The following is a 23,906-nucleotide window of genomic DNA, read 5'->3' on the forward strand; positions in this document are numbered from 1 at the left end:
ACAATCCCATTATCATACTCTCACGCTCAACTTTAAGTGGTCACACAGAACCCGGGAGATGTTCAAGCAAATTCCAATTTTAGAATAAAAGGAGCTTGTAAAAGTCCATCCTTTATTTGCCTTTCCAAAATTCAAAGAATAATACTGTTCATTCCTTAATTATCATCAGTCCATTAAAAAACAAATCACTTGGGACGCTTGTGTTTCTTAATGGATCCCCAAAAAATTATTCAATCAATGCTTTTCATCAAAAGCAGTCAACGCAGCCCAACTCCTGGAAGCGGCATGAATCTGAGCATGATGTTAGGTGCAAAGAGGAGAAGGGCCAGCAAGTTGAACAGATATAGGGAGCTGAAGCCACTAATTGCCACAGATTAACTGAGCTGAGCCTTAAGTAGAGGCACTGCATGGTAACAGTGGAAACCTTAGGTTTTGTACAGAGTCAAGGACATTTCTTGGGCATGCACAGTGCAGTTGTTGGTGGCATTGTCCTGCTGCCTCTTTTCCTGTTGCAGTTCGGCAGAAAAGAAACAGAAATCTTACTTTTAGACTTTACCACATCCTGTACTGATGTTTGCCATCAAAGCCTGGAAACGCTGGGTAGCGGGTGGTTGTGCCGGCAGGAAACCAAAAGAGAGGGTGACATTACACATCTACACAGAAAAAAAGCACAAAATGGACCTAACCACCTGCAAACATCAAGCCACCATATGAATGGGAATATGGTTAATGGCGAAAGGGATACCATTGAACTATAGGCCTCTCTCTCTGTCACCTCAGCCTAGAATGTGCAGCAGGCTACAACACACAGGGTGACACTATAGAAGACAGCAACTTTCTGTTGCTTCCCTGCCAAGGGAACGTTAATCTTTCTTCCAGACTTATCCTAGCCTACAACACTACCATTGGGATGGGCTACCCTTGCTTAACCCTTCCCCTCATTATGTCATGAGGAGGGCACCAGAAAGCAAATAAGGGCCAGACTATGGATGAGATCTTCATATTTTGTAAGCAAGGCAGAGAAACAGCCCAGCCACACTGTCAACAGTCATTCAATGATTGTGATCTGGTCTGGTTTGACAGTGCAATTGTCAGCATGACCTACTGTTACAAGTTCTTTAAAATACACATGGAGTGGCCTTAGGCTCCACCCAGAGGACTATATCTCCCGAACCTCTTGTTCCTGGCTGTTTGTTGTTTCATTCCGCCTTCTATGAGATGCTTGCATTAATTACAATGTAAAAGGAACCATTTAAAATCTCAAAAGTGCACTGTATCATCACACATTACATTTTTTATGTTATAAATGTATTGTATACAGAAAGCAATAGTTTTGTCTTTCTTTTTCAACTGCAGCAGATTTTATACAATGTTGTAGTCAGGGCTTAGTGTGGACACCGCACCTCTTGGCTTTGCTAATGCTCGTTTTTAACATGCTTCTATTTCTCTTTAACAGTGCTGCAAGGTAGAATTACACAGTGATTCTAAAACATCAAGGAAAATAAAGATACCCCAGAAATTAGATTGTGGGGTGGCTGGCTACAAGGTTATTCCACATCCCACATGAATAATTGCAGCGGGCCATGATGTGAATTACACAGGCTGACAGCACCCCTTAATCCTGTGAAGGCTATTCAGAATCAGAACCTTGAGCAACGGTAGGGCTGGCCTGGGCTGAAAGTTAAATAAAATGAAAATGACTCATGGTTGTTTCTGGTTTTTTTTTTACTATTAGTGTCAGGTAAAATTCTGTCAACTTGTCCCGTGGCCTCATTTATTCCAATGTCACCGTATGTTTATGCTCTGCACACATGCACAGATACGCCCTAGCGCAAGGCCTATGGACCTAAGTGATTCTGTGGCTGTGGCAGTTTCCACAGAGTGCTGTGTACAGGTGGCAAACTGGCACTGTAAAGATTAAACCAGCCCCCCGATGTATAATGACAAAATAGCAAAATGATACTGCCACAGAATGTGGTGCATTATGCCACTTAATTTGCCTTTTCTTGCTGCATAATTTATTCAATCCTGATGCATAATTTGGTCCTTCGCGGCCACATAATCACATTGGCCCTGAGCCAGGGGCTAGACCACTAAATCGGCACCCTCTTCTGCTTTTCTGTAACCAGTGTAATCACCCACACTCTCGAGACCCTGCATAACACTGGATCAGTATATCAACACTCGCATCTGCTTTCACAAACCTTCCGGACACCTCCGCCCGGCTGGACTCCTACTTGCACAGATCCCATGCATACGGCCAACCATATCCGGTAGTGGAACCTTCTATAACATCGCTCCTAAAGCGTGGCCCGACCTGCCGCTACTCGTAGGAGCCGCCACCTCACTTGAATTCTACAAGAAGCTGAGGCCTGGCTTTTTCGAGTGCTCACGCCAGGCCCTGGGTGTGGCTAGACTCACACCTGCTCAGCGCCAGGAGACCGCTCTACAAATCTGCATAACATAACAACAATGCAATCACAAGTTATCCTATACGGTTCAGTGCACCTGTAACTGTGTCATGTTCGGTTTCTCTGCGGCCATGTACGTGATGTTTGCTCATGCTCCCTAGCCAGTTCCATGTATTTACTTTCCCTCGTATTCACTCCTTGACACCCGACCTCCTCACGCTATCAAGTTTTATTTTTGTCACCGTAGGTTACATCGATCTGTTGTTTTGTCAAGACCAATAAACATCCTTAATGTGAGTGTTTTTGGTTCTTTGCTGATGAGTTGTATGTCTCGTCTGCTTTTTGTGCACATTTCTCTTACATATTTTCACTGTGTTTGTGTACATGCTTACATTGGTCGTGTATGCTGCTATCGCTTCCGCCATCAATGCCTGGTTGGCTCTTCGTGGTTGTACAGGCTCGGCTGGGAGCTGTTCTCGCTGACCAGGACAGCCAATAACCAAATAGAAAACAGTAATAAAACAACACATGCATCCCCTCACTGGCATGTTTACCGGACTGCAGGCTTCCCTCGCTGCCGAGTAACGTTCCACCTGACCCTTTTTTTCGGTACATGTAAGTGAAGCTTGAGATGCCGGAAAGCCTCTGGTCGGGTGCGTTTAAGAAGCAGCTTAGCTCAGAGTAAACAACAAAGACAGGAAGTATGGACCAAGGTGCCAGCCATGCCCCCCCCCCCCCACTAACCTCAAGTGCATTGCAGTTTAGCGGCCTGACGTGTCACTGCTTCGCTCCTCCATCCAGTCTGCAGCATGTTCCAATCTAGGTTTTGTAGTTTTTCTTTGAACGCTGTATGGCTCTAAAACCCCTGCCTGCACGCACGGCCGCTAGTGGCAGGGGGAATCCCACGCGACTATGGCCCACTTGGTATCATGAGTGAGCGCCCACCCCCAATCCACACACCAGCTAGGTGTCGCGGCTCAGTCCGACAGTAGGTCCCCGAGGCCTATCACCACCCGTCTGCCGGAGCGGGGGCAGAGCGGCTCCTCTTGTGGCCCCCGGCCTTCTGAACGTGTCTTTGGAGATAAGAAGGTGTCCCTCGCCGGCGCTGGGCACCCACCACCCACGGGCCCACGTGACAGGATGCAACTCCGCCCGGCCTGCTTCCCCCAGACTTGAGATGGGTCTCCGAAAGGGGAAGCGCTGCGAGGCAGAGAAGCCGCAGACCGCGAGGGCGCTGAGCGCGCGTCTCTCACATGGAGGCGGACTGTGCGTGAGGGTCACAGAGAGGCGGTGAACGAGAAGTCACTCCGTGAGTGAGGAACGCAGAGAGGTGCTGAGCGAGGACCCCAGGGCGGCGGTGAGTGTAGGTCAGAGTGAGGCTGTGAGTGAGGGCGACGAGCGAGGAATACAGAGGGGTGGTGAGGGAGCACAACAGGGCGCCACAGACAGTGAGAGAGTGACGGTGAGTCAGTGGGACATGCAAGGGCTCACCCCAATCACTGGAGCCAGAGGTAGAGAAATACTCAACGAGGCAGAATTAAAAATATTGAGGCACAATAGACACCAAGGTGACAGAAGAGCGAGGGAAGTGGACACATTCTGCGACATCTGTAACACCTGCATCCGTCCGTAGCGACAAAGGTCTCAGAGCGCAGGCCCATACATGAAATCTTGCATTAAATTAAGCCTGGGCGGTAAACTCCATTCCGTTCGCGGAGTTTTTTTTCACGCAACGGAGCTCCGAAAGCTCCGCTCTGCATAGCAGCGTGCAGATCTTTAGCCGCTTGCACTTGCCAACAGTAAATTGGCGAATGCAAGCAAGGAAAATCCAACGCTAGACCATTTCCCTGTGAGATTTCTCAACGCGGGCGGTCGCAGATGGTCTTGACCGCTCGCGTTGAGAAACCTTCTGTTCGTGTTGAGGAAGCTGCCGCTCGAGTGGAACTTCTACTTGAGCGAAAGAAAGAAACAGCGCCCTCTTGCACTGCGTGAGATGCCGTTCGACAAACCCCCGGCACTAAAATTCAGTGCAAACGGCCCAAGGTAACCCACTCCACCACTCGCGAACTCCGCGTAGCTCGGTGGAGATTTTTTTTCACATCGCTGAGTTTTGCTTAGCAGAACTCTGTGAATTCCACCCAGGCTTACAGTAAATCTCCGTATGGGCGCTGAAGCCAGATCAGGAGCGGTGTACTCCCTACCAGACTTTGGTGCTCCCCACTGGACCGGTCTGTTTTAGTAATCTAGGTAGGGAACGTGTACAAGGCTAAAATAAAGCATTTCTGGTAAAGGACGACTTGCAAAGTTCTGCGTTGTAAGATTGAGTCAGTTACTTGAAATTCAGAAATATACAGAGGGGGGGACTTTAAAGTTAGATCAATAAGCATACAAATCTTAAAGAAGTCCGCAAAAACTTCATATGCAGTCCTAATAAATATCCAGTATAGATTTGCCTTCTAAGAATGGAATAAGGGTCTCCCTCTAACATGGAGAAAGCACACTCTCTTTTAGGACTTTAGACTAAGGCTTCACACATTTATTGCATTAGTACATGGCTCACTCACCCATAATTAGGACCACTGGAATTATGCGATTGTGACGCCACAGAGATTATCACATAATTGTAAATATGCCGTATTTGCCACATAATTTATAATCTGCCGCATAATCTGCAGATTTTAGCAACAAACAAAAAATTGTTTCTACCTCAAACGGCCAAAAGTTAGTAAAAACGTAGTGACTTGTGTTACTGTGCAGTAGAAGGCCCTTTGCAAAGTTTGACTGATCACCTTTCTGTACCTTATTTCCATATTTAGTTATTAAATTGGTACTAATGAGTGTGCAACTAATGCCCAGACAGTGTTACTGTCAAGATTTTAGTCCAAACTCCCAGGATTGGTTCGATGCTCAAGTGGGTCCACCTCTCAATCGCCTCACCCTCTGAAACTATAATAACATAGATGGTAGAGGAGATTAAGCAAGGGAAGGAGAGGATGGGGACAGCAGGGAGGGAGACCTAAAAAATAAACAAACATAAAAAAAGAAAGCAGTATCACTGTTCTATAGATCTACAAGACACCTGTATTATTTTTATTACCTGCAAAGAAAATAATGCTGATCTGCATATCACTCTAGTAGGAGAGTGCCTTTCGTTATCTGAAAGCTCTCTCTTTTCTCCAACATATGTCTATAAATGAGAGATTTATTTAATACTATGACTTGCACAACCAGATAACGATTCACCCATAATCATGCAAGATTCTTACCCACCACAATTATAAATCGACCTTGCATCACAGGGAGGGGGTTGAAATTACACACACCGATTCACACTGCCAGGAAAAGAAAAATTATGATATTACACAAATCACCACAGCATGATTATTCTGTTTTGTACCAGGCATTAAAAAGCACATGCCCTTTATTGTCCATCAGTAAGTACAAGACATTGTTGTAAGGATCACAACAGTATATTCCTCACTGGATTATTACTCCAATACGAAGTGTAAAAGACCAAGACAAATGTCAGCTTAGATCTGAAAGGTATTGAGAGCTGTAAATGAAGCCCTCTTAATACACAGGGCCTTTCTGTAGAATACTTTGCGATAGCTACAGCCTTTTTGGAAGAATTCTTGAGCCTTTACATAGCCCCATCGATAGGCATTTCTCCGAACAGTCCTAAGAGTTAAATCTGGGCAAGCCCCACCTCTTATTGTTAGTCTCTCCGGCTCCCGCTCCCCAATGATAATAACAGAGCCAATGCTATGGAAGATTCGGAGGGAGGAACGCAATGCCCCGTTCCAATAGTTAATGAGAGTATGGCGACAGTGTAACCCTTACCGCCCCCTTGCTGACTCTGGGAAGAAGAATTTACCCAGCGTGGAACGCAGCCACTCCAAAACAGAATACCATTATTTCTAGCTAACGCGCCAAGACTTTTCAATTCTATTAAGGACACAGAGGCGAGGATTATGCTTCTCTTAACTTTACTGGCAAACATCAGCCAATGAACAACTTTAAAACTCAGCATCCCCGGAAGTACAACCCCCTCCATAGTATGCACCAATCACCATCAGTCATTAGTGTATATATAGTTCGTCATGAATACATCACTTCCTGTTTCTTTGAAAACAAAACGTTTTTAACACAGTCCACAAACTTGACTGTCGAACACTGGACACCACGGATTCCTCCATCGACAGGAGTCCAACTTTGAACCCAAATTATCCTCGCCGGATGCAGAGCCGACGTCTCCTGAACCTTTATGCCGGTTTGTTCTGTTCCCCTGAAACGAGAATATATGTCGTAATATACCATTCACCGAATGTATGTTTCAACAAAATGGGCGGGAAGAAACCCTTAATAAATTACATAATACCAATATCATCATCAGCAATATGAACAAAGTCCAACATCATATTGAAAACACAGTTTCTAGGGTGGGATAATCCTCACCTCCGTGTCCTTAATAGAATTGAAAATTCTTGGCGCGTTAGCTAACATTTTTTTTATTCTATGTCAGTCCACGGAGGCTCAGATTATGCTAGTTTAAAGTTGTCCCACCACATTAGTAGCAACATCAACAATAGGCTTATAATAAAACGTTTTAAATGTAGTATCAGAAGACCAATCCGCCGCAGCTATAATATCCTCCAAACAAGAACCTGTAGCAAAAGCCTTGGAAGCCATAGCTCCTCTTACCGAATGAGCGCCAAAGGCCGAGGTATCAACGCCTGCCAAATTCAACAACCAAGTATCCCACCTGGCTAAAGTTGCGTCAGTAACTGGGCGGAAAGGCCTCTGTAAAGAAATCAACAATTGTCCTGCCACATCATTCCTAAACTCACGTGTACAATCCTCATAACATTTTAAACATTGAACCACACACAATTTACTATGATGCGGAAATGCAGGATAAGAAATGCATTAAGAGTTGGTTTTAGTTCGTTTTGAAATTGTGAATGAAACCCCCGTAGGAGTGAATACTCTACCTGCTAAGTCCAGAGCCCGTACATCAAACACACGTCTACATGAAATCAAACATAACAATAAAGTCAGTTTATCTGACAATTGCTTACGGGATAGACCCTCATTAGCTGGCCAATTCCTGAGAAAACGAAGTACTACGTCCATATCCCACAATTGTGAGTATCTTGGTTTTGGAGGGTTTACCAACCTGATACCTCTCACTACCTTACAAACCAGCGGATGTTCCCCCACTGGCTTACCATCCACGTGCGGATGACCCGCTGAGATAGCCGATCTAAAATTGTTCACCGGCCTATAGGCTAGCCCTGTACTTGCCATCTCCAACAGGAATATTAACCATCATATGGATTCCAGATCCCATGGTATCCTCTTGCCGTTCAGTACACCAACTAACCCACTTATGCCAAGCTGATTCATATCGTTTGTGTGTAGCTGGAGCCCATGATTGGGATAAGAAAAACAGTGTCTTCTCCGAAATTCCAGGCACTTGCCAACGTCTCCGGAAAGTTTCCATGCCATGAGTGGCAACTGATCTTGAAGTGCCAGAGGATGAGATTGACCCAGAGGGTCCGTCAAGATCTCTGGAAACGATAGCAGACGTATTGAAGATGCACAAGAAAGAGCCAACGCTGCTGGGAACCACGCTTGTGCTCTCCAACACGGGGATATCAGCATCACCTCCGCTCTCTGTCTGCAGATCTGCGCTAGCATTCTCGGAATCATGGCGAACGGAGGAAATGCATACCGCATGCCCATCATCCATGATTGAAGGAATGCGTCCGAGTTGCTCGCCAGAGGATTTGGTGTCCAACTGTAAAACAGAGGCAGTTGTGTATTGAGCCTGGACGCGAAAAGGTCTATCGCACAAGGACCCCACTTGACGTTCAGTTGTCGGAAAATCCTGTGTTGAAGATGCCAGTCACTGGAATCCCTAAGAAAACGAGAATTCCAATCTGCCACCACATTGGAGCTGCCTGGAATGTACTCCGCTGTCACTGAAATGTGGTGGAGAAGGCAGTAATGCCAAAAATCCTTGGCTATTTCCACTAGTAACCGTGACCTTGTGCCCCCCAGTCGATTGATTTTTTTTTTTTTTAAATATCTTTATTGCATTTTTATCTTTCCTGTTACATAGGTACTAAGTATCAGCACATATTCCATTTATAACAACATCCTTGATATTATGTCGCAGTTACATCAATCCAATTATTTCAATCACAGAATTATGACATAGTGCATGTTAACTTCGCAGGGATTGTCGTGCGTTTGTAAAGTATCATAGGCAGTATCTGCCCCCCTGTCCTGCCATCTCATATGCCCCCCAGTCGATTGATATATCGAACTGCCGAGACATTGTCCATTCTCAACAGAATCAACAACTCGCCTTCTGCGGAGACAGCGTCCTGATTGCAAACGAGCCTGCCAGTAGCTCTAGACAATTTATGTGGAGTCTCAGCTCCTCCGGGGACCATCTGCCCCCCATCTCCACTGAACCACAGCGGGCTTCTCAGCCCCATCTGCTGGCATCTGATTCTATCACTACTTCTGGGACTGACGCAAAAATGGCCTTGCCATTCCACGCATCCATGTGCTCCAACCACCATGAGATTTCTGTCCTGGCTCGTGACTCAACAGAACTTGCTCTGTGTAACTCAGGCCCTTGCGTAAGTGTAAGATTTTTAATCGTTGCAGTGCCCTGTAATGAAGGGGACCCGGGAAAATGGCCTGGATCGACGAGGCTAACAGGCGCACTAACCTGGCTAAAGTCCTTAAGGATATGGTCTGAGAGGACAAAACTCTCCTCAATTCCTTCTTGATGGCAATCCGTTTCTTCAGTGGAAGCAGAAGCTGTGCCGTCACCGAGTTCACTTGGAACCCCAAAAACTCCATAGACTGAGCAGGAGTCATGATAGATTTGTCTGAATTGATGACAAACCTCAACTCTTATAGGAGTTGTGTCGTCAATTCAAGATGTTGAAGAACTGTGTTCACACTCTGAGCCATTATCAGGATATCGTCTAGGTAGATGATAAGCCTGACCCCTCTCTCCCTTAAAAATTGAATCACCGGCTTTAGGAGCTTGGCGAAACACCAAGTGGCGGACGAGAGTCCGAATGGCAGAGTGGATCATTCGTACCAGTCGTTTCCCCATTGGAACTGAAGGAATCGCCTGTGGGGAGAAAATATAGGGACAGCTAAGTAAGCGTCTTTGAGGTCTAGCCGTACCATCCTATCCCCTTCCAATAGCAAGTCCCGGAGTATGTGTATGCCCTCCATCTTGAAGTGGCGATACACTACCCAAGAATTGAACACTTTGAGATTTCGTAAAAGATGAAAGCCCTGATCTTTCTTCGGGGCAAGAAACATTGTGTGCTGGTGAAACCGTGAGGGTGAGGTATAGTCTGTACAATTGCCCCTTTCAGCATCAACAATGCCAATTCGCTGTCTATAAAAGACCTCTCTAGTCGGGGAAAATGTAGTGGTTGTGGTCTGTGTGTTTGTCGAGGTGTGGCATAAAAATCTATTTTAAAACCTTGTACTGTCTGCAGTACCCAAGGGTCGTAAGTCAGGGTTCTCCAGTTGTGTAAAAACAAGGCGATCCGACCCCCCACCTTGTCATTCCCACACTGAGGCAGAATTACCTGAATAAGAGGAGTCTCTGTCGCCATCCTGTCCTCGGTAGCCGCCTTTCGGGTGTCTGCCTCTACCCCCGCGATTTCTGGTGGGGTAAAAATTTGACCTCTGGGCTCCTCCACGGCCTCTCTGTTCGAAACCTCTGGAGGCCTGATTGAATCCACGACCGGGCGCCCAACCTCTGAGGCGACCGGCCCTGGTAAAAAGGCCAGTATAGAAGACCTTCTTAATGTTGGCCTTGGCCTTATCCAACGCAGAGAAAGTTGCAACGTATTTGCCTAATTCTTTCACAAATTTGTCACCAAACAAATGTCCATTGGCAATAGTGCCCGCTTCCATCGTGGCCATGTCTGCCAATTGAGGGTCAATTCGCATTAAGAATGACTGCCTGTGCTCCGTTGAAATTGCGCAATTAGTGTTGCCTAAAAACCAAAGCGCCCTCTGAGCCCATTCCAGTATTTCCCTAACATCAAGAGGAGTATTAGTATCGTTGGCGTGTACCGCCGCATCCAGGATCTTAGTGATCAGTCCAGAGATATCTGATAACTTATCCTGACACCCTCTCCAGGCTCTATCCAAACCTTTTTTTGGATCTTTGGAAAATTTCTTCAGAAAAGAGGCCATATTAGGGTCCAGTTCGGGAGTATCGACCAATTTGCCTAGTAAGGCTGGTCTGGGGCATTCAGAGCATAAAGTGGCACGCACCTCACGTTCAAAACTCTGGCAGAGGTTCTCTTGCACATAATGTGCGACTTCGACACAGGGTACCCATTCTGTGGAACGTGGGTGTTCTTAGGGTCAAACAGAAGGTTTTTGGTAGGTGGAGGAGTGTTGACTATGATGAGAAGTACCAGGTTCTAGAAATTTTCGTCAGAAGGGGGTCCTTATGCCTAAAAACGCTTGACAAGGGGGTCTAGGCATCAAAAACTTTGAAGATATCTGATCCACACACTTGATAGAACAGGAGTCAAAAAGAGAAAAATAGAACCATGTGAAATAATGGGGAAAATGTGACTTTCTTCATCATAAATGGAAGCTTTTCAGTGGCAAAACCTCAGCGTTCTGTTCAGGGTACTAAAGTCTTTCTGTATTGTATTGAAACACTTTTGAGCCAGTGGAACTTATTTTTTGTTATCAGACTTTGATCTACAACATGAGGGAGAAAAACACAAAAGGGGTAAGAAGGAGGACGAGAAGAAAAGGAGAATAGTAACAAATGGAGAAAGCATGGATAAAAAAGAACCTGCATTAGTGAGATAAAGGAGCATGGCCTGTCTGGTAGTAAATGAAAGTGTCATTAGGTTGAAATAAGTCTATACAGCCTTCATATTATTCAACCTGACATTCGATAGTGCTGGCCGCAGGCTTCTGAGCACAACTTTGGGCCAACCCGTTTATTCTTTTACAAATTGGGCACTGTTCTTACTACTCCTGTGTCAGGCGCTATCCACATGGGCTACACCGCAGACAAGTATTTGAGTGGCAGTATCCCATAGCTCAGCCCTTAAAGACATGAAATGGAGCTTTAACTTCAAAAGCAGGCATACAGCACATTCTGGCTCCCACTCCAGTGGCAGGAACTTGGGGAGGTAGTGGAAGGGTGCAGCTCCCACCTCAGGACATGCCACTGCAGCTTCTAGGTACCTTCTCCAAGGATTATTAGCGCCTGTCTATGCACTCTGACGTCAGGGCTCAGATAAATAAATTCTCAATGGTACAGCTGAGCTCCCTGGAACTCTGCGCATACTCCATGGGTTAAATTCAGTTTTTTTTACACCACCATTCTCCAGCAGGTGGCACAAAAGACAGAACATTCTTACAGCCAACCAGTCAGGGCCATTCAATTGCTTTTGAATAATGCAGGCAATGTGCCAGTTTTTGAAGCTTTTCTGAAAGTCTGCGAGCCATTAGTTTTACTCTCTGACAAGTGGGGAGCATTGCATAACCTGGCCATAAGGTCAGAATATGTCTGCGTTATGGCCATGCACTTCTGAGCCTTCAGGACCACAATTGGACAAGGAGCTATTGACTTTGGCAATGTTTTATAACCATGCTGTACAGCAGCACAGATGATTTTCAGTGTGGCTACAACTAATTTAAAAAAGAGATATGATGCAACCCAAGTTGGGGGACATAGCCAGGCACCGATGTAGACGGACAAGAGCTGCTGGGCTCCGACTCAGGATTACCCCATCCGCCATTATTCTGTACCCCAAAGCCTCGGTGGACCAGCCGAGAAAATGGCAGGAGCACCCTGGAGTGACCGTACAGATTGGCTGCGGATCCTACTGAAAGAATCTGTCAGAGAATCGATGAAACGGGGAAGACCTGCAGCGACCGCTTCAAAATGGCGGCCACTGCTGAAACATAAGCCATAGAAGTGGAAGAGCGGGTGAGCTGAATACGCTATGTGTGCCAGGGAGCCCGGGAAGGAGTCCTAGAACGTCTCTGTCAGGTCTGCAGCCTGCAAGCGACCAGACCGAAACTGCCAGTGACAGGACGAATGAACAGCACCACTGGCGCTCCCTGAGGATCCGCGCATCACCAGGAGCGCTGCGGGAAGAGAATGGCTGGCGGCAGTTCAGCGACAGCCCTGCCCACCATGGGGCTTGAAACATCATCTCATCGCCTATAAGAGTCCCTGGTGAGTGGTTGCTTTGGGTACGGCAGAAGGAGACCAGATCTAGACACGACACAGTGCAGTGCCAGAGAGGGGGCGCTGTGACCAGGAGCACAGACGAGGGAGGCACAACAAGTCCGAAAGGCCCAGAGGGATTGCGCTAACAAGGCCCCAAGTGTGAAGAGCCAACCCGACATACTTGCCAGAGGCCCCCACGTGAGGCCCAGAAAATACACATAGTACACGACGACAACTCGGCAGGTGAGCGCAAAAACATCAGGAACCGGCAGGGTGACAGGGAGCCCAATCCTCGACTATGGCAGAGAAGGGGCCGTGCACGAAGAGGATGGGCATCCCGGAGAAAGGGTGAACAAACTAAGGGAACTAGTGTCTGACTTGAGCAGGGAAGGGGAACCTTGATCTTACCGAGTTTCAGAGAGATAAACCTGGCTTGGCCCTCAACCTGGAATAGGAAAAGCGAATTGAAGTACAGAAAGCTTGCAGCACCACCCACAAACTGAAGAAGTGAACAGCACAGACAAGGGACGGTTCTAACGAGCAGCAATACCTCTCCCCCGCCCAGAACTTGAAATGAGGTCATACCTCGCTTACTGTGCTGGACAGTGAACTAGAGACCTCGGGTGGCAGAGACCTCACTCATGGAGTAGACAAGGGAACAACAATTGGTGTCACTGACCATACCCATGAGCCGCTCATGAATAAAGAGACGAACCAGCACCCACTGGGAATGGGGAAAATACCCAAGATAAAGGGGCAGACTGCCCTTGAGCCGGCTCAAATGGATGAGGAGGGGGACAATGGTGGGGCAGAGAAGGTGGTCATCCAGAATTGCCTGACATAAGTGGACGTCATGCAAGCCATCACAGTGTTGTGCAAAGTTTTGGAGGCTAAGATACACGCCATTGGCACTGACCTGCACCTACTCAAAGATGACCACCGTCGCCTAGCGGAAAAAGTGACGACCACCAAGCGCACCATATCAGACATTCCCGCTGACATCGCAGAGCTGCATCAGTTCCTATCCACCATGGAAAATAAAGTACGGACCCTGAAGGTGAGAGCAGAAGACAGTGATGGCAGATCCCGCAGGAACAATGTGGGTATTGTGGGGGTCCCGTAGCGCACATAAGGGATTGACATGGTGTAGTTTCTGGAGACCTGGCTATGGGAGGAAGTGGCTCCAGAAGGTCTCTCCCCATTTTTAGCACTGAAAAGAGCACACAGGGTTCCAACATGGCCCAAAGCCGGGCACCCCCTCACGCCCGATAGTGGCTCGTCTGCTACACTACTGAGACCGGGACCATATACTGACGTAGGCTTGCCAGAAAAAACAGATTGAAAACAGCAAAATCATGATATTCCCAGACTTCATTAGAGAGGTGCAGAAACAGCGGGCCTCCTTCCTGGCGGTGAAGAGATGCATGCGACAGACGCAAATACCCTATGCAATGCTGTTCCCCGGCCAACTGAGAGTCGTAACGCTGACAGGCATCCAGTTCTTCCAGACGCCACAAGATGCGTGGACCTAGCTTGACTCCCTTCCTGTTTGCGGATCACAGAGAATCTCGCCGGGAGCACGGTGGCGCGGTGGGAGAGGAAATCGGGCAAAGACAGAACACCATCTCCGGAGGTCAGAGATGAACAACATAAGGCCATCCAGGCAGTCGCAGTACTCAGCCAAGCAGGAACTAGTCCCAGATCCTCACGAAGTAGCCACGAAGAACGTCAACCAGACAACTACCAGGGGACTAGCTTGGCAGAGCACTCTGATGCGGACCTACCAAAAATCACTCCTAATTCGGTCGATGAGATCATCTGATGCAGCGCAAACCGAGAGCACATGCACAGTGGACTGGTCGGCCTGTATCCTTTTGGTGTAAACCTCCAAGGACAAGTGCTCCACAATGGAGATACACATCAAACATAAGGGGAGAGTGGGGTATATATGGACATGCTTCACTGGATGGGGGGGCCTGGGTTGTGAGGTCATTCTCGCTTACTGGTTGATCCCACACCCCCACTTACAGCGGCGTGAACTATCCACAAGAAGTTACCACTCGGAGCTAGGTGTGGATGGGGTTCGATCTATCACCTGTCCTGGGGAAGGGGAGTTGGGGGGTTTGTTACATGTGGGGTTTACAGTCGGAGGCTAGGCGTGCCTGCAGTAGAAACAGAATCAGGAAAATGAAAGCATCAATGATATGGCAGCCACCGTAGATTTTAAGTGTCTCTCTTAGAATGTACAAGGGATGCACACTATGACCAAACGCCACAAGATACACCCATACCTGACTAGAAGAGGGGTACAAATAGCAATGCTACAAGAAACACATATCACAGCCAGGATGGAGGGGACTGCCCTACAGCACAAACTACTCAGCCTTCGCCAGAGGGGTATTGGTTTGGGTGAGAGCGGGAGTCCCCTTCCAGTGCGTCAGGCAGATTGTGGACCCTGAAGGGCGATATATAGTGGTCATTGGTAAGTTGGATGGAAGAGATGTGGCGATTGGAAGCATCTATGGTCCAAATATGGACCAAGCCGCATTTTTTGCATCACTGCCCAAAGTGCTAGCCCAATTACTGGTGGGATCCATGGTTCTGGGGAGGGGGGGATACAACTGTGTAACAGCCCTAGAGGTGGACCAATCCCTTCCACCTTTGCGACACTCACCTGTCGCTAAAGCAGCTGCGGCATGTAGGGAGTGGAAACGTCAATGGTGACTGATTGTCACTCAGCACATCCGGCGTTCAGAGACTATTCATTCTTCTCACAGCTATAGGAGTTGCACGTCAGACTTGACGCCATCCTTTGCTACACCAGGTGTGCATGAACACATTATGACTAGCAAGTACCTAGCCCGAACGATCTCAGATCATAACCCCCTGTTGATAGGCATTAACTCGGAGCAAGATAGGCCAAGAATCTCCACTTGGCGGCTAAAACCAGAAGCCCTAGAAGACCAATTATTTCAGGCAACGATACGCAGAGCCATAGAACATTATTTTGAGGTTAATGCAGAGACAGCCATAAACCCCATGACAGAATTGGATGCATTTAAAGCTGTGATTCGAGGTAGGTGTATTGCAGAAGTGGTGGGCATACGCTGGTCCCTTCTGAGGGAAGTAGTGGAAGTGGAACAAAAACTCAGAGAGCTAGAAAAAGCAAGACCAGTGAATAGAGAGCTGCGGGGGGGGCTACTGGCGGCCAAAGAGACAGTAGCAGCACATGTAGAAAGGCTGCACTGCCTTGATTATAAGAATTACATGGCCTGAGCACATGCAGAAAGGGACAAATCAGGGGCACTACTCGAATGGTTGGCCAACCCAGCTAAAAGAGGGTCGATCATCCTACAAATTAGGGATGATCATGGTGGGGCACACTTTCACCAGCAGGACATTAACAGAGTGTTTTTGAGTACTATGCTGCGCTATATCAGAGCAGAGTGATACCCACAAACGTGGACATTGACTCGTTAGTTGGACCCGAGGGATTGCCAACCATCACTGAGGAGGAGGTGGAGACCCTGGAGAGGGATATAGAGCTCCACGAGGTTAGGGCCACTATCACTGCAATGACCAGGAATAAAATCTCGGGCATGGGTGGCCTGCCAGTCGAGTTCCACCTTATGTATGTTGAATTACTGGGACCGCACCTGGTTGAAATGTATAACCAAGCGAAGCAAGGTGGGATACCAATGGGTTGCACGAGAGAGGCACTGATTGTCCCCCTATTAAAACCAGGGAAATTGGCAACTGACAAGACAGCCTACAGACCACTCTCCATGCTCAACCTGGATTATAAGATACTGAGTAAAATATTAGCTACGCATCTCCTACCCCACATGACGAGTCTTGTCCACCAAGACCAGGCCGGGTTCATACCCACCCGCAATACAGCAATGAATATCAGAAGGCTACTGCGCATATTGGAAGCAGACTCCTTCTGCAAAGTAGAGCCTGCCATCTTTGAAGTTGACACTGAAAATGCCTTTGATAGCCTGGAATGGCTATATCTCTTTCAAGTGATGCTGAAATTTGGGTGGGAATCACCTGAACATCTTTACTCTATTTGGACTCCAGAGCTAGAGTCAAGACGGGAGCATTAATATCGGAAAGCTGTCAAGTGAATAAGGGAACGCAACAGGGGAGCCCGCTCTCTCCTCTGTTATTTGCTCTGGCCATTGAGCCACTGGCTGCTAGGGCCAGAACGGGGATCCCTTACAGGGGCCTAGAGGTATTGGGCCGGCCTCAGCATATAGCGTTATACGCTGATGACCTATTACTATTCCTCCAGAATGTGAGAGAAGACTTTAACAGAGCAAAATAATTACTTGCGTCTCTCGGGGGGGGGGGGAGGGGGGGTTGGGTCTATTGCCCAACTGGCTGAAATCCTATCTGTTTCCCGCTAAGGCGGGTCGAGAGAGACCAAAGGGCATAAATTATGTAATACGGGAAAACAGGTGCCTCCCCTACCTGGGGGTCAATGTGTACCACGATCAGGCAGACCTCCTAGAGGGTAACATAGGTAGGGCTGTAAGGGGCATGAAATTGAATCTGGACTTTTGGGCGTCCCTGCCCATATCAGTGACGGGAAGAGTGGCCGTATTGAAAATGGTGGCTCTTGAACCTGTTTGGGGTGCTACCAATCTGGATTCTGGCAGGAACATTCAGCCACATGCAATCCCTAGTGACGTCGTTCATCTGGGGCGCGTGAAGACGAACAGTGGCAGTTGCCCCCCTCACAAAGTCTAAAGCTGCGGGTGGGTTAGCACTCCCAGACTTCGAATATTACTACTTGGATGCGTAGCTACAATAGTTCACGAAATGGGTGGCTACTCGGGTGAGAAGAATCGATTCCCTGGATGCCGCAGTCCCAAGCTTAAGCTTGTTATCACGCATGGTGCTGCACCTGCCCGTTAAGGGCAGGGAGGACACCTCCGAAAATAAAAGTAATTAGCAAGTGCTGGGCCAGAAGCCTAAAGAGGTCCAAAGTCAATCATCCACAAGCCCCAGATATACCTCTGGACTAGTGTAGGGAGTTACTGCATGGGGGAAACTGGAGAGGTTTGGAGGCATGGGTGGCAACAGAGAGACCACAGTTGGCATGCTGTTTGAGGACGGGTTACTATTACCATTTGACGACTTTCATGAACGATTTAGAGTGCCGAGGGGGAGTAATTTCTTTCTACACATAGCCCTCGTGGCAGCTATGTGCAAACATTGGGGGGGGGTTCTGAACCACCAACGTCAGGAGGGTGTCAGTATGTGGTACCACATCTGGAACATTCATGGCACCTCAGAAAAGAAGCGTTACCAGCACTCCATCACTTGAGATTGAGATGTAAGAAGATCTGGGGGTACCCATAGAGGAGAAAATATGGGACGGCCTAGTATAAGGCACGACTAAGATCTCTAAGATCTCTAGAAATGCTAGGTTTCAAATAATACATTTTTACGTCCTTCACAGAGCTTACCTCTTACGTCCTTCACAGAGCTTACCTCACACCAGCGCGTATAAATAGATTTTGAGACTCAAACAGCTAAATGCCCCTGCCCTAATGAGCTTGGAGCCGAATTTCAACACATGCTGTAGAGCTGCCCAAAACTGGAGAAATTCTGGAGGGAGGTGACAACAGTATTAGCAGAGGCGACAGAGAGAGAAGTGGTCGGGACCCCGGGGTACTGTCTTCTGCACTGGTTTCCTCATACTTCCAAACCGAAAATAACTAGTTGATTTCAGGACTTGGCACTTTTGCTGGCCAAAAGAGAGATTACTACTCATTGGAAGTCCCAAGGTGCTCCAAGGGCAGATGGATGGAAAAGAGAGCCCATACGCTGGGCAGATTACGAGGGAGTGGTGCGACTGAGAGAGGCTAGACGGGGTCAGGGATCCCTCTTAGCAGAGAGGGCTTGGGAAGCACTGGTGACGCTACTGAGGCACCCGGAAGCCAATTCGGAAGACGAAAAGCAGGAGATGCCATAAGGCTTCAAGTAAGGTACTGACTAGGCCATGAACTCTAGACATTTAGGGCAGTAATATCCCAGTAAGAATCATTGGAGCGACTTTAATAGGGACGGAACTCGAGAGCCACCCTCACTCACCCACACAGGTTATTCGAATATTGCCCCCTGCAGGGGGCCCTAACCTCTGCCAAGGTATGCCTAGTGGGAGGGATAGGGATAGGGATAGTTGATTGTTTTGTTTGGGTAAGGTTACAGCAAGTTGAGGACTTTGATATACATTGAGCCGGACAGTACGGGAAAATGAAATTATCCACCAGCTGCAGAAGTCGCTCGGAACCATAGGCCATTCCGCAGTTTCTGTCGCGCTACACTGCAGACTAGAAGTAGAATTTATACTTGTTATTTGTGGGTGTCCCAGCTTAAATGCACTAAAGGAGGCTACCATGTGGCCACAATGTATATTGACAAATGAAAATGCTCAATAAAATGTGTTTAAAAAGATGATGCAACCCAGTTCTAATGCACTTTTTTAAGTGCATTAGTGCTGGATGCATCATAGCATTTTATTATTATTATTTTTAGCCAAGCCACACAGCAGCCATGATGCTATACAGCATGGCTAAAAAATATTGCCAAAGTCAGTAATGCCCATTCTGTACAGCATGAACAAAGGGCAATGGCAGAGCCAATGGTCTCAAAGGTGAGCCCTATTGGGCCCGATTCACAGAACTAACTTAAGACAAAATCCTAAACTTACTACCATTTTGGTATTCACAGAAGGCACTTACTCATTTTGGTATTCACAGAAGGCACTTACTCATTTCGGTATTCACAGAAGTTAGGAGTCCTAACTTTAAGACTCCCAAATGCCTTCTGTGAATACCGAAAGTCTTAAAGTTAGGATTTTTCTCAGTTTAGGAGTCCTAAAGTTAAGAGTCCTAACTTTACTACTCCTAAACTGAGAAAAATCCTAACTTTAAGACTTTCGGTATTCACAGAAGGCATTTAGGAGTCCTAAAGTTAGGACTCCTAACTTTACTACTCCTAAACTGAGAAAAATCCTAACTTTAAGACTTTCGGTATTCACAAAAGGCATTTAGGAGTCCTAAAGTTAGGAGTCCTACCTTTACTACTCCTAAACTGAGAAAAATCCTAACTTTAAGACTTTCGGTATTCACAAAAGGCATTTAGGGGTCCTAGAGTTAGGACTCCTAACTTCTGTGAATACCAAAATGAGTAATTGCCTTCTGTGAATACCAAAATGGTAGTAAGTTTAGGATTTTGTCTTAAGTTAGTTCTGCGAATCGGGCCCTACGTCTTTGCCAATTTAGGTCTCGGCACAGCACCCCTATGACTCACCAAATCAGTTAATCTCCCCATATGAGAAAAATAAAAAAAATATGGCATTTGGGAAAAAATCCTATCACATAAGAAAGAAATTGCACCTATGTCCATGTCTTAGTGAAAATAACATTTCGAAACAGATAACATCTGTTTTCACAATAAAAGCAGATAACATCTGATCTCACAGTAAGCATCCATCTTGGAAAAAACGGCTTCTTTGAAGTGTGCGTGGCATAGTAAAACAGGACTACAAATGACAAGAGGTTCAACAAGGAATACAGAGAAGAAGAAAAAAAAATAAAAGTAGAGCCTCAATCACAGCGTGATCAGCAGAAGTACAGAAATCAGTACTTGGTCCATGCTCCAGACGAAAAAAGAGGAATTGAAGCCAGAAAGTGCTGGCCAATTCAAAAGCAGCGAATATGAGTGACAGTGAAGTCAACAAATTTTAAGCAATGAACAGGCTGCAAGCCCCTTGTTGTATACAATATCTCTCTCAAGTGAGAGCGCATGCACTGTCGCAGGCAAGAACAAACAAGCATTTGCAATGCAATAGGTCTCGCATTTGCGAGAGTGTGAGCTATTGGCTTTGCAAATGACAATGCGTTTTTTGTGTTTTGAAAACCTGCGAGCGCGCACTTTGTACTTGTAGTCCTTGCTTACAAGATGCAATGCTTGCAATAACTGCACCTCTTTTACTGCCAGCCTTGCTTCTCGTAAGCAAGGACTAGAAGTACAAAGTGCGTGTTTACGCACCGCGTGCAGCTTTTCAAAACACATAAATAAAAGGCATTGTCATTTACAATGCCAATAGCTCAAACTCTCGCAAATGCGAGACTTTTAGTTATCTAATTCACGAAGTGAAACACTTTTATTTTGGTGCCCGGGACTATTTTCTGCCCCTATCCGCCCCTGATTACATTAAAGAAAATTATTTTTTAAATGAAGAATTGCTCCATAAAAGTTAGCTGCAACCGCTGCTGCAGAACAAATGTACAGTCACACCGGAAGTGTTTCTGTTCAACTATCAGAACCGGAACTCCTGAAGTTTAGGAGTTTTATTGCGGGTGCCCTTCCTGAACAGATTTCCAGATCCGGGGTGGCACTTTTTTATTTTTATTTTTTATTTTTATTTTTATAAAAAATGTTATTGTGCAGAGAAAAAGGGTACAAGCACGGGCCTACAACCTCCTGGGCCGGCCGCTAGTATTCAGAAATGATCAAGCAGTTCAACAACAATGACTGGCCCGCAGGGGCTCCGCTAAATGACAGGAGATCAGGCTGCACATAAGGGAAGTCAGGATACACCATTTTTTACATAAATATCAACAAAAGTAAAGAAAAAACAAAAAGCAAGGCGAAAAACATTAAAAGGGCGTCTAACCACAGCAGAGGAACTCCACATAGGACCACCCTAGGGTGGTCAATAAAAAGGGGGTCTGAGAGGGAGGGGGGGGCCACGGGAAAACCAAATCTATACTCAGATGAACAAATTAAGCAAGGAACCCTCAAGGATCAGGGGGACAAGGCAACATCAGAAGTATCCACCAGGGGGGGAGAACAGATAGTCCCTCGATACACATTCCACTGACCCCAGATTCTACCCCACGCCCCCGGTTTACCACGAGCCACATACACCGTCTTCTCCCTGAACATGCACCAGTCCATGTTCTCCTTCCATACGGACACGGTGGGAGGCCGTTGGGAACCCCAAAGCTGCGCAATATCTCTCTTTGCGATCATGTTCCCAAGGGCCGCCCACCGAGCCTGGGCCGCATTATAGTCATTGGGCTCCCACACATTCAGAACACATCGGCGCACCTCCGGCAGCAGAGCGACCCCAGTGACTCGTTTCATAACATCATGCACCTGGCGCCAATATTCCGCCACCTCGCGGCACTCCCAGAGGATGTGGAGAAAGGTGGCACTGAGCCCGCAGCCACGCTTACAGAGCCCATCGTCAGAAAACCCCATCGAGACCAAACGGGGACCCGTCACATAGACACGATGGAGAATCTTAAGCTGGAACAGACGGAGACGGGCCGGGATGGCAACCTCCTTAGGGGATGACAGCGCAGACTGCCAGTCCTCGTCGTCCAACTCAACCCCATCTCCCGTCCATGCCTCCCGAAGACGCACCAAGAGATCAGCCCGATTATTTATTAGTTTTTTATAAATCAGGGAGATAGTACTGTCGGGGACGTGTCCGTCGAGTATACGGTCCCCGAGAGGCGAAGAAACAGGGACCGTGGTCCCCTCCCCAAAGACCGAGAGTAGGGGGTGCCGAACCTGGGCATAGCGGAAGAACTCCCTTTCACTAAGCTCGTACTCGCTCTGAAGCGCCGCGAAGGATTTAACCGCGCCTTTAACCTATAGGTCCCCCACTCTGCTAATGCCGATCGTATCCCAGTGCTCAAAGCCTTTCGTTGTCCAGAGGCTTCCCAAGCGCTCTGAGGCGAATAGAGGAGTAGCACACGTTAACCGCTCACTCCAGCCCACAGCTACATTCCCCGCCTTTCACACACGTACCGCAATCCTAGTAGGGCCCGTGAGGGTCCTTCCGGCAGATCGAGAGTAGAGCGCTCTGTTATAGTTACCGCCGGGAAGCAGGAATTTATCCATCTCATATGCCGGGTTCGAGCCAGGAGCGTACGTAGCATGGTTAATGGCAGACAGCTGGGAGGCCCAATAGTACCTTCTAATGTCAGGAAGCGCGATGCCCCCGTTATACCAGGGAATAGTCAGCTTTGCCAAAGCGATACGCGCACGACCGTCCCAAACCAGTCTCCTCTGCAAACTCTCCACTTCCCTAAAGTAGGCCGCCGGAATGATATCGAAGGAGTTCTGGAGTGCGTAAAGAAATCTGGGAAGGGACATCATTTTAAACAGTGCTGCGCGACCAAGTGGAGACAAGGGCAACTTACACCACCGAGCCATATCCGCCCTCAAACGCCGGAGGGGAGACAGGAGATTCTGCTCATAGCGGACCGCCGGATCCAACGAAACGTATACCCCCAAGTATTTAAAGCCGGATTGAGATGTTTGGATCGGAAGCCGAGGCGGCAAGAGAGGAAGGCCACCGGAGATAGGATAAACGCAAGATTTGGACCAGTTAATTATCAAACCCGAATTTCTCCCGAAGGAAGTAAGGACATCAAAAAGCACATTGAGCGACTTCCGCGGCGAGGTGCGGTACAGAAGAATATCATCCGCGTACAACGAGACCCGATCCTCGAAGCCCGGGGCCCACCGGATCCCTCTGATCGAGGGCTCCCAGCGGAGCCAGGCAGCGAGCGGTTCCAAGGCGAGAGCAAAGAGCAGAGGGGACAACGGGCACCCCTGCCTAGTACCCCTCCCGAGAGCGAAGGGCCGAGAAACCCGCCCATTGACAACAACCTGAGCCATTGGACCAGCATAGAGGAGCTTCACCCAACTAATAAATCCCTCCCCAAAGCCAAACTTCGCCAATACGGCCCAAAGGAATGGCCACTCGATGGTATCAAAGGCCATCGTGGCGTCTAAGGAAACCAATATGGCCGGTTCAGAGAAGTACTCCGCCCTAGCGAGGACGCCATGTAGACGCCGCAAGTTGAGCGCGGTATTACGATGAGGGTTAAAGCCGCATTGATCCGGATGTATCAAATCACATATAACTCTCAGCAAGCGATTAGCGAGGACCTTGGCAAGGATTTTCGGTTCGGCATTTAGTAGGGAAATAGGCCTATATGAGGCACAGCGGTCTCGTGGCTTACCGTCCTTGGGAATAACAACTATAGTAGCCAGACGCTGGTCGTCGGTAAGGGAACCCCGCTCGAGCGACTCCAGAAACATACGACGGAGGAAGGGCGCGATTTTATCCGGGCGTAGTTTATACAGTTCAATCGGCAGTCCGTTGGGGCCCATAGCCTTGCCCGAGCGAAGGG

The 23,906-nt window shown here is 47.7% G+C and overlaps 2 protein-coding genes across 3 annotated transcripts in view; one reads left to right on the plus strand and one right to left on the minus strand.

Annotated features, from left to right (window-relative positions):
- The window catches only part of TMC8 (transmembrane channel like 8), a 136,013-nt gene extending 132,452 nt beyond the window's left edge, over window positions 1-3,561 (minus strand). For both annotated transcript variants that reach the window (XM_085617501.1, XM_085617500.1), the window contains exon 1: window positions 3,156-3,561. The gene's annotated coding sequence lies outside the window, so the exon portion shown is untranslated. The remainder of the gene's footprint in view (window positions 1-3,155) is intronic.
- Window positions 3,562-3,620: 59 nt separating this feature from the next.
- Window positions 3,621-23,906, plus strand: part of TMC6 (transmembrane channel like 6) — a 340,145-nt gene continuing 319,859 nt past the window's right edge. Inside the window, exon 1 of the mRNA XM_085617505.1 lies at window positions 3,621-3,768. The gene's annotated coding sequence lies outside the window, so the exon portion shown is untranslated. The remainder of the gene's footprint in view (window positions 3,769-23,906) is intronic.

Source organism: Triturus cristatus, chromosome 7, assembly GCF_964204655.1.
Source record: "Triturus cristatus chromosome 7, aTriCri1.1, whole genome shotgun sequence".
NCBI lineage: Eukaryota > Metazoa > Chordata > Amphibia > Caudata > Salamandridae > Triturus > Triturus cristatus.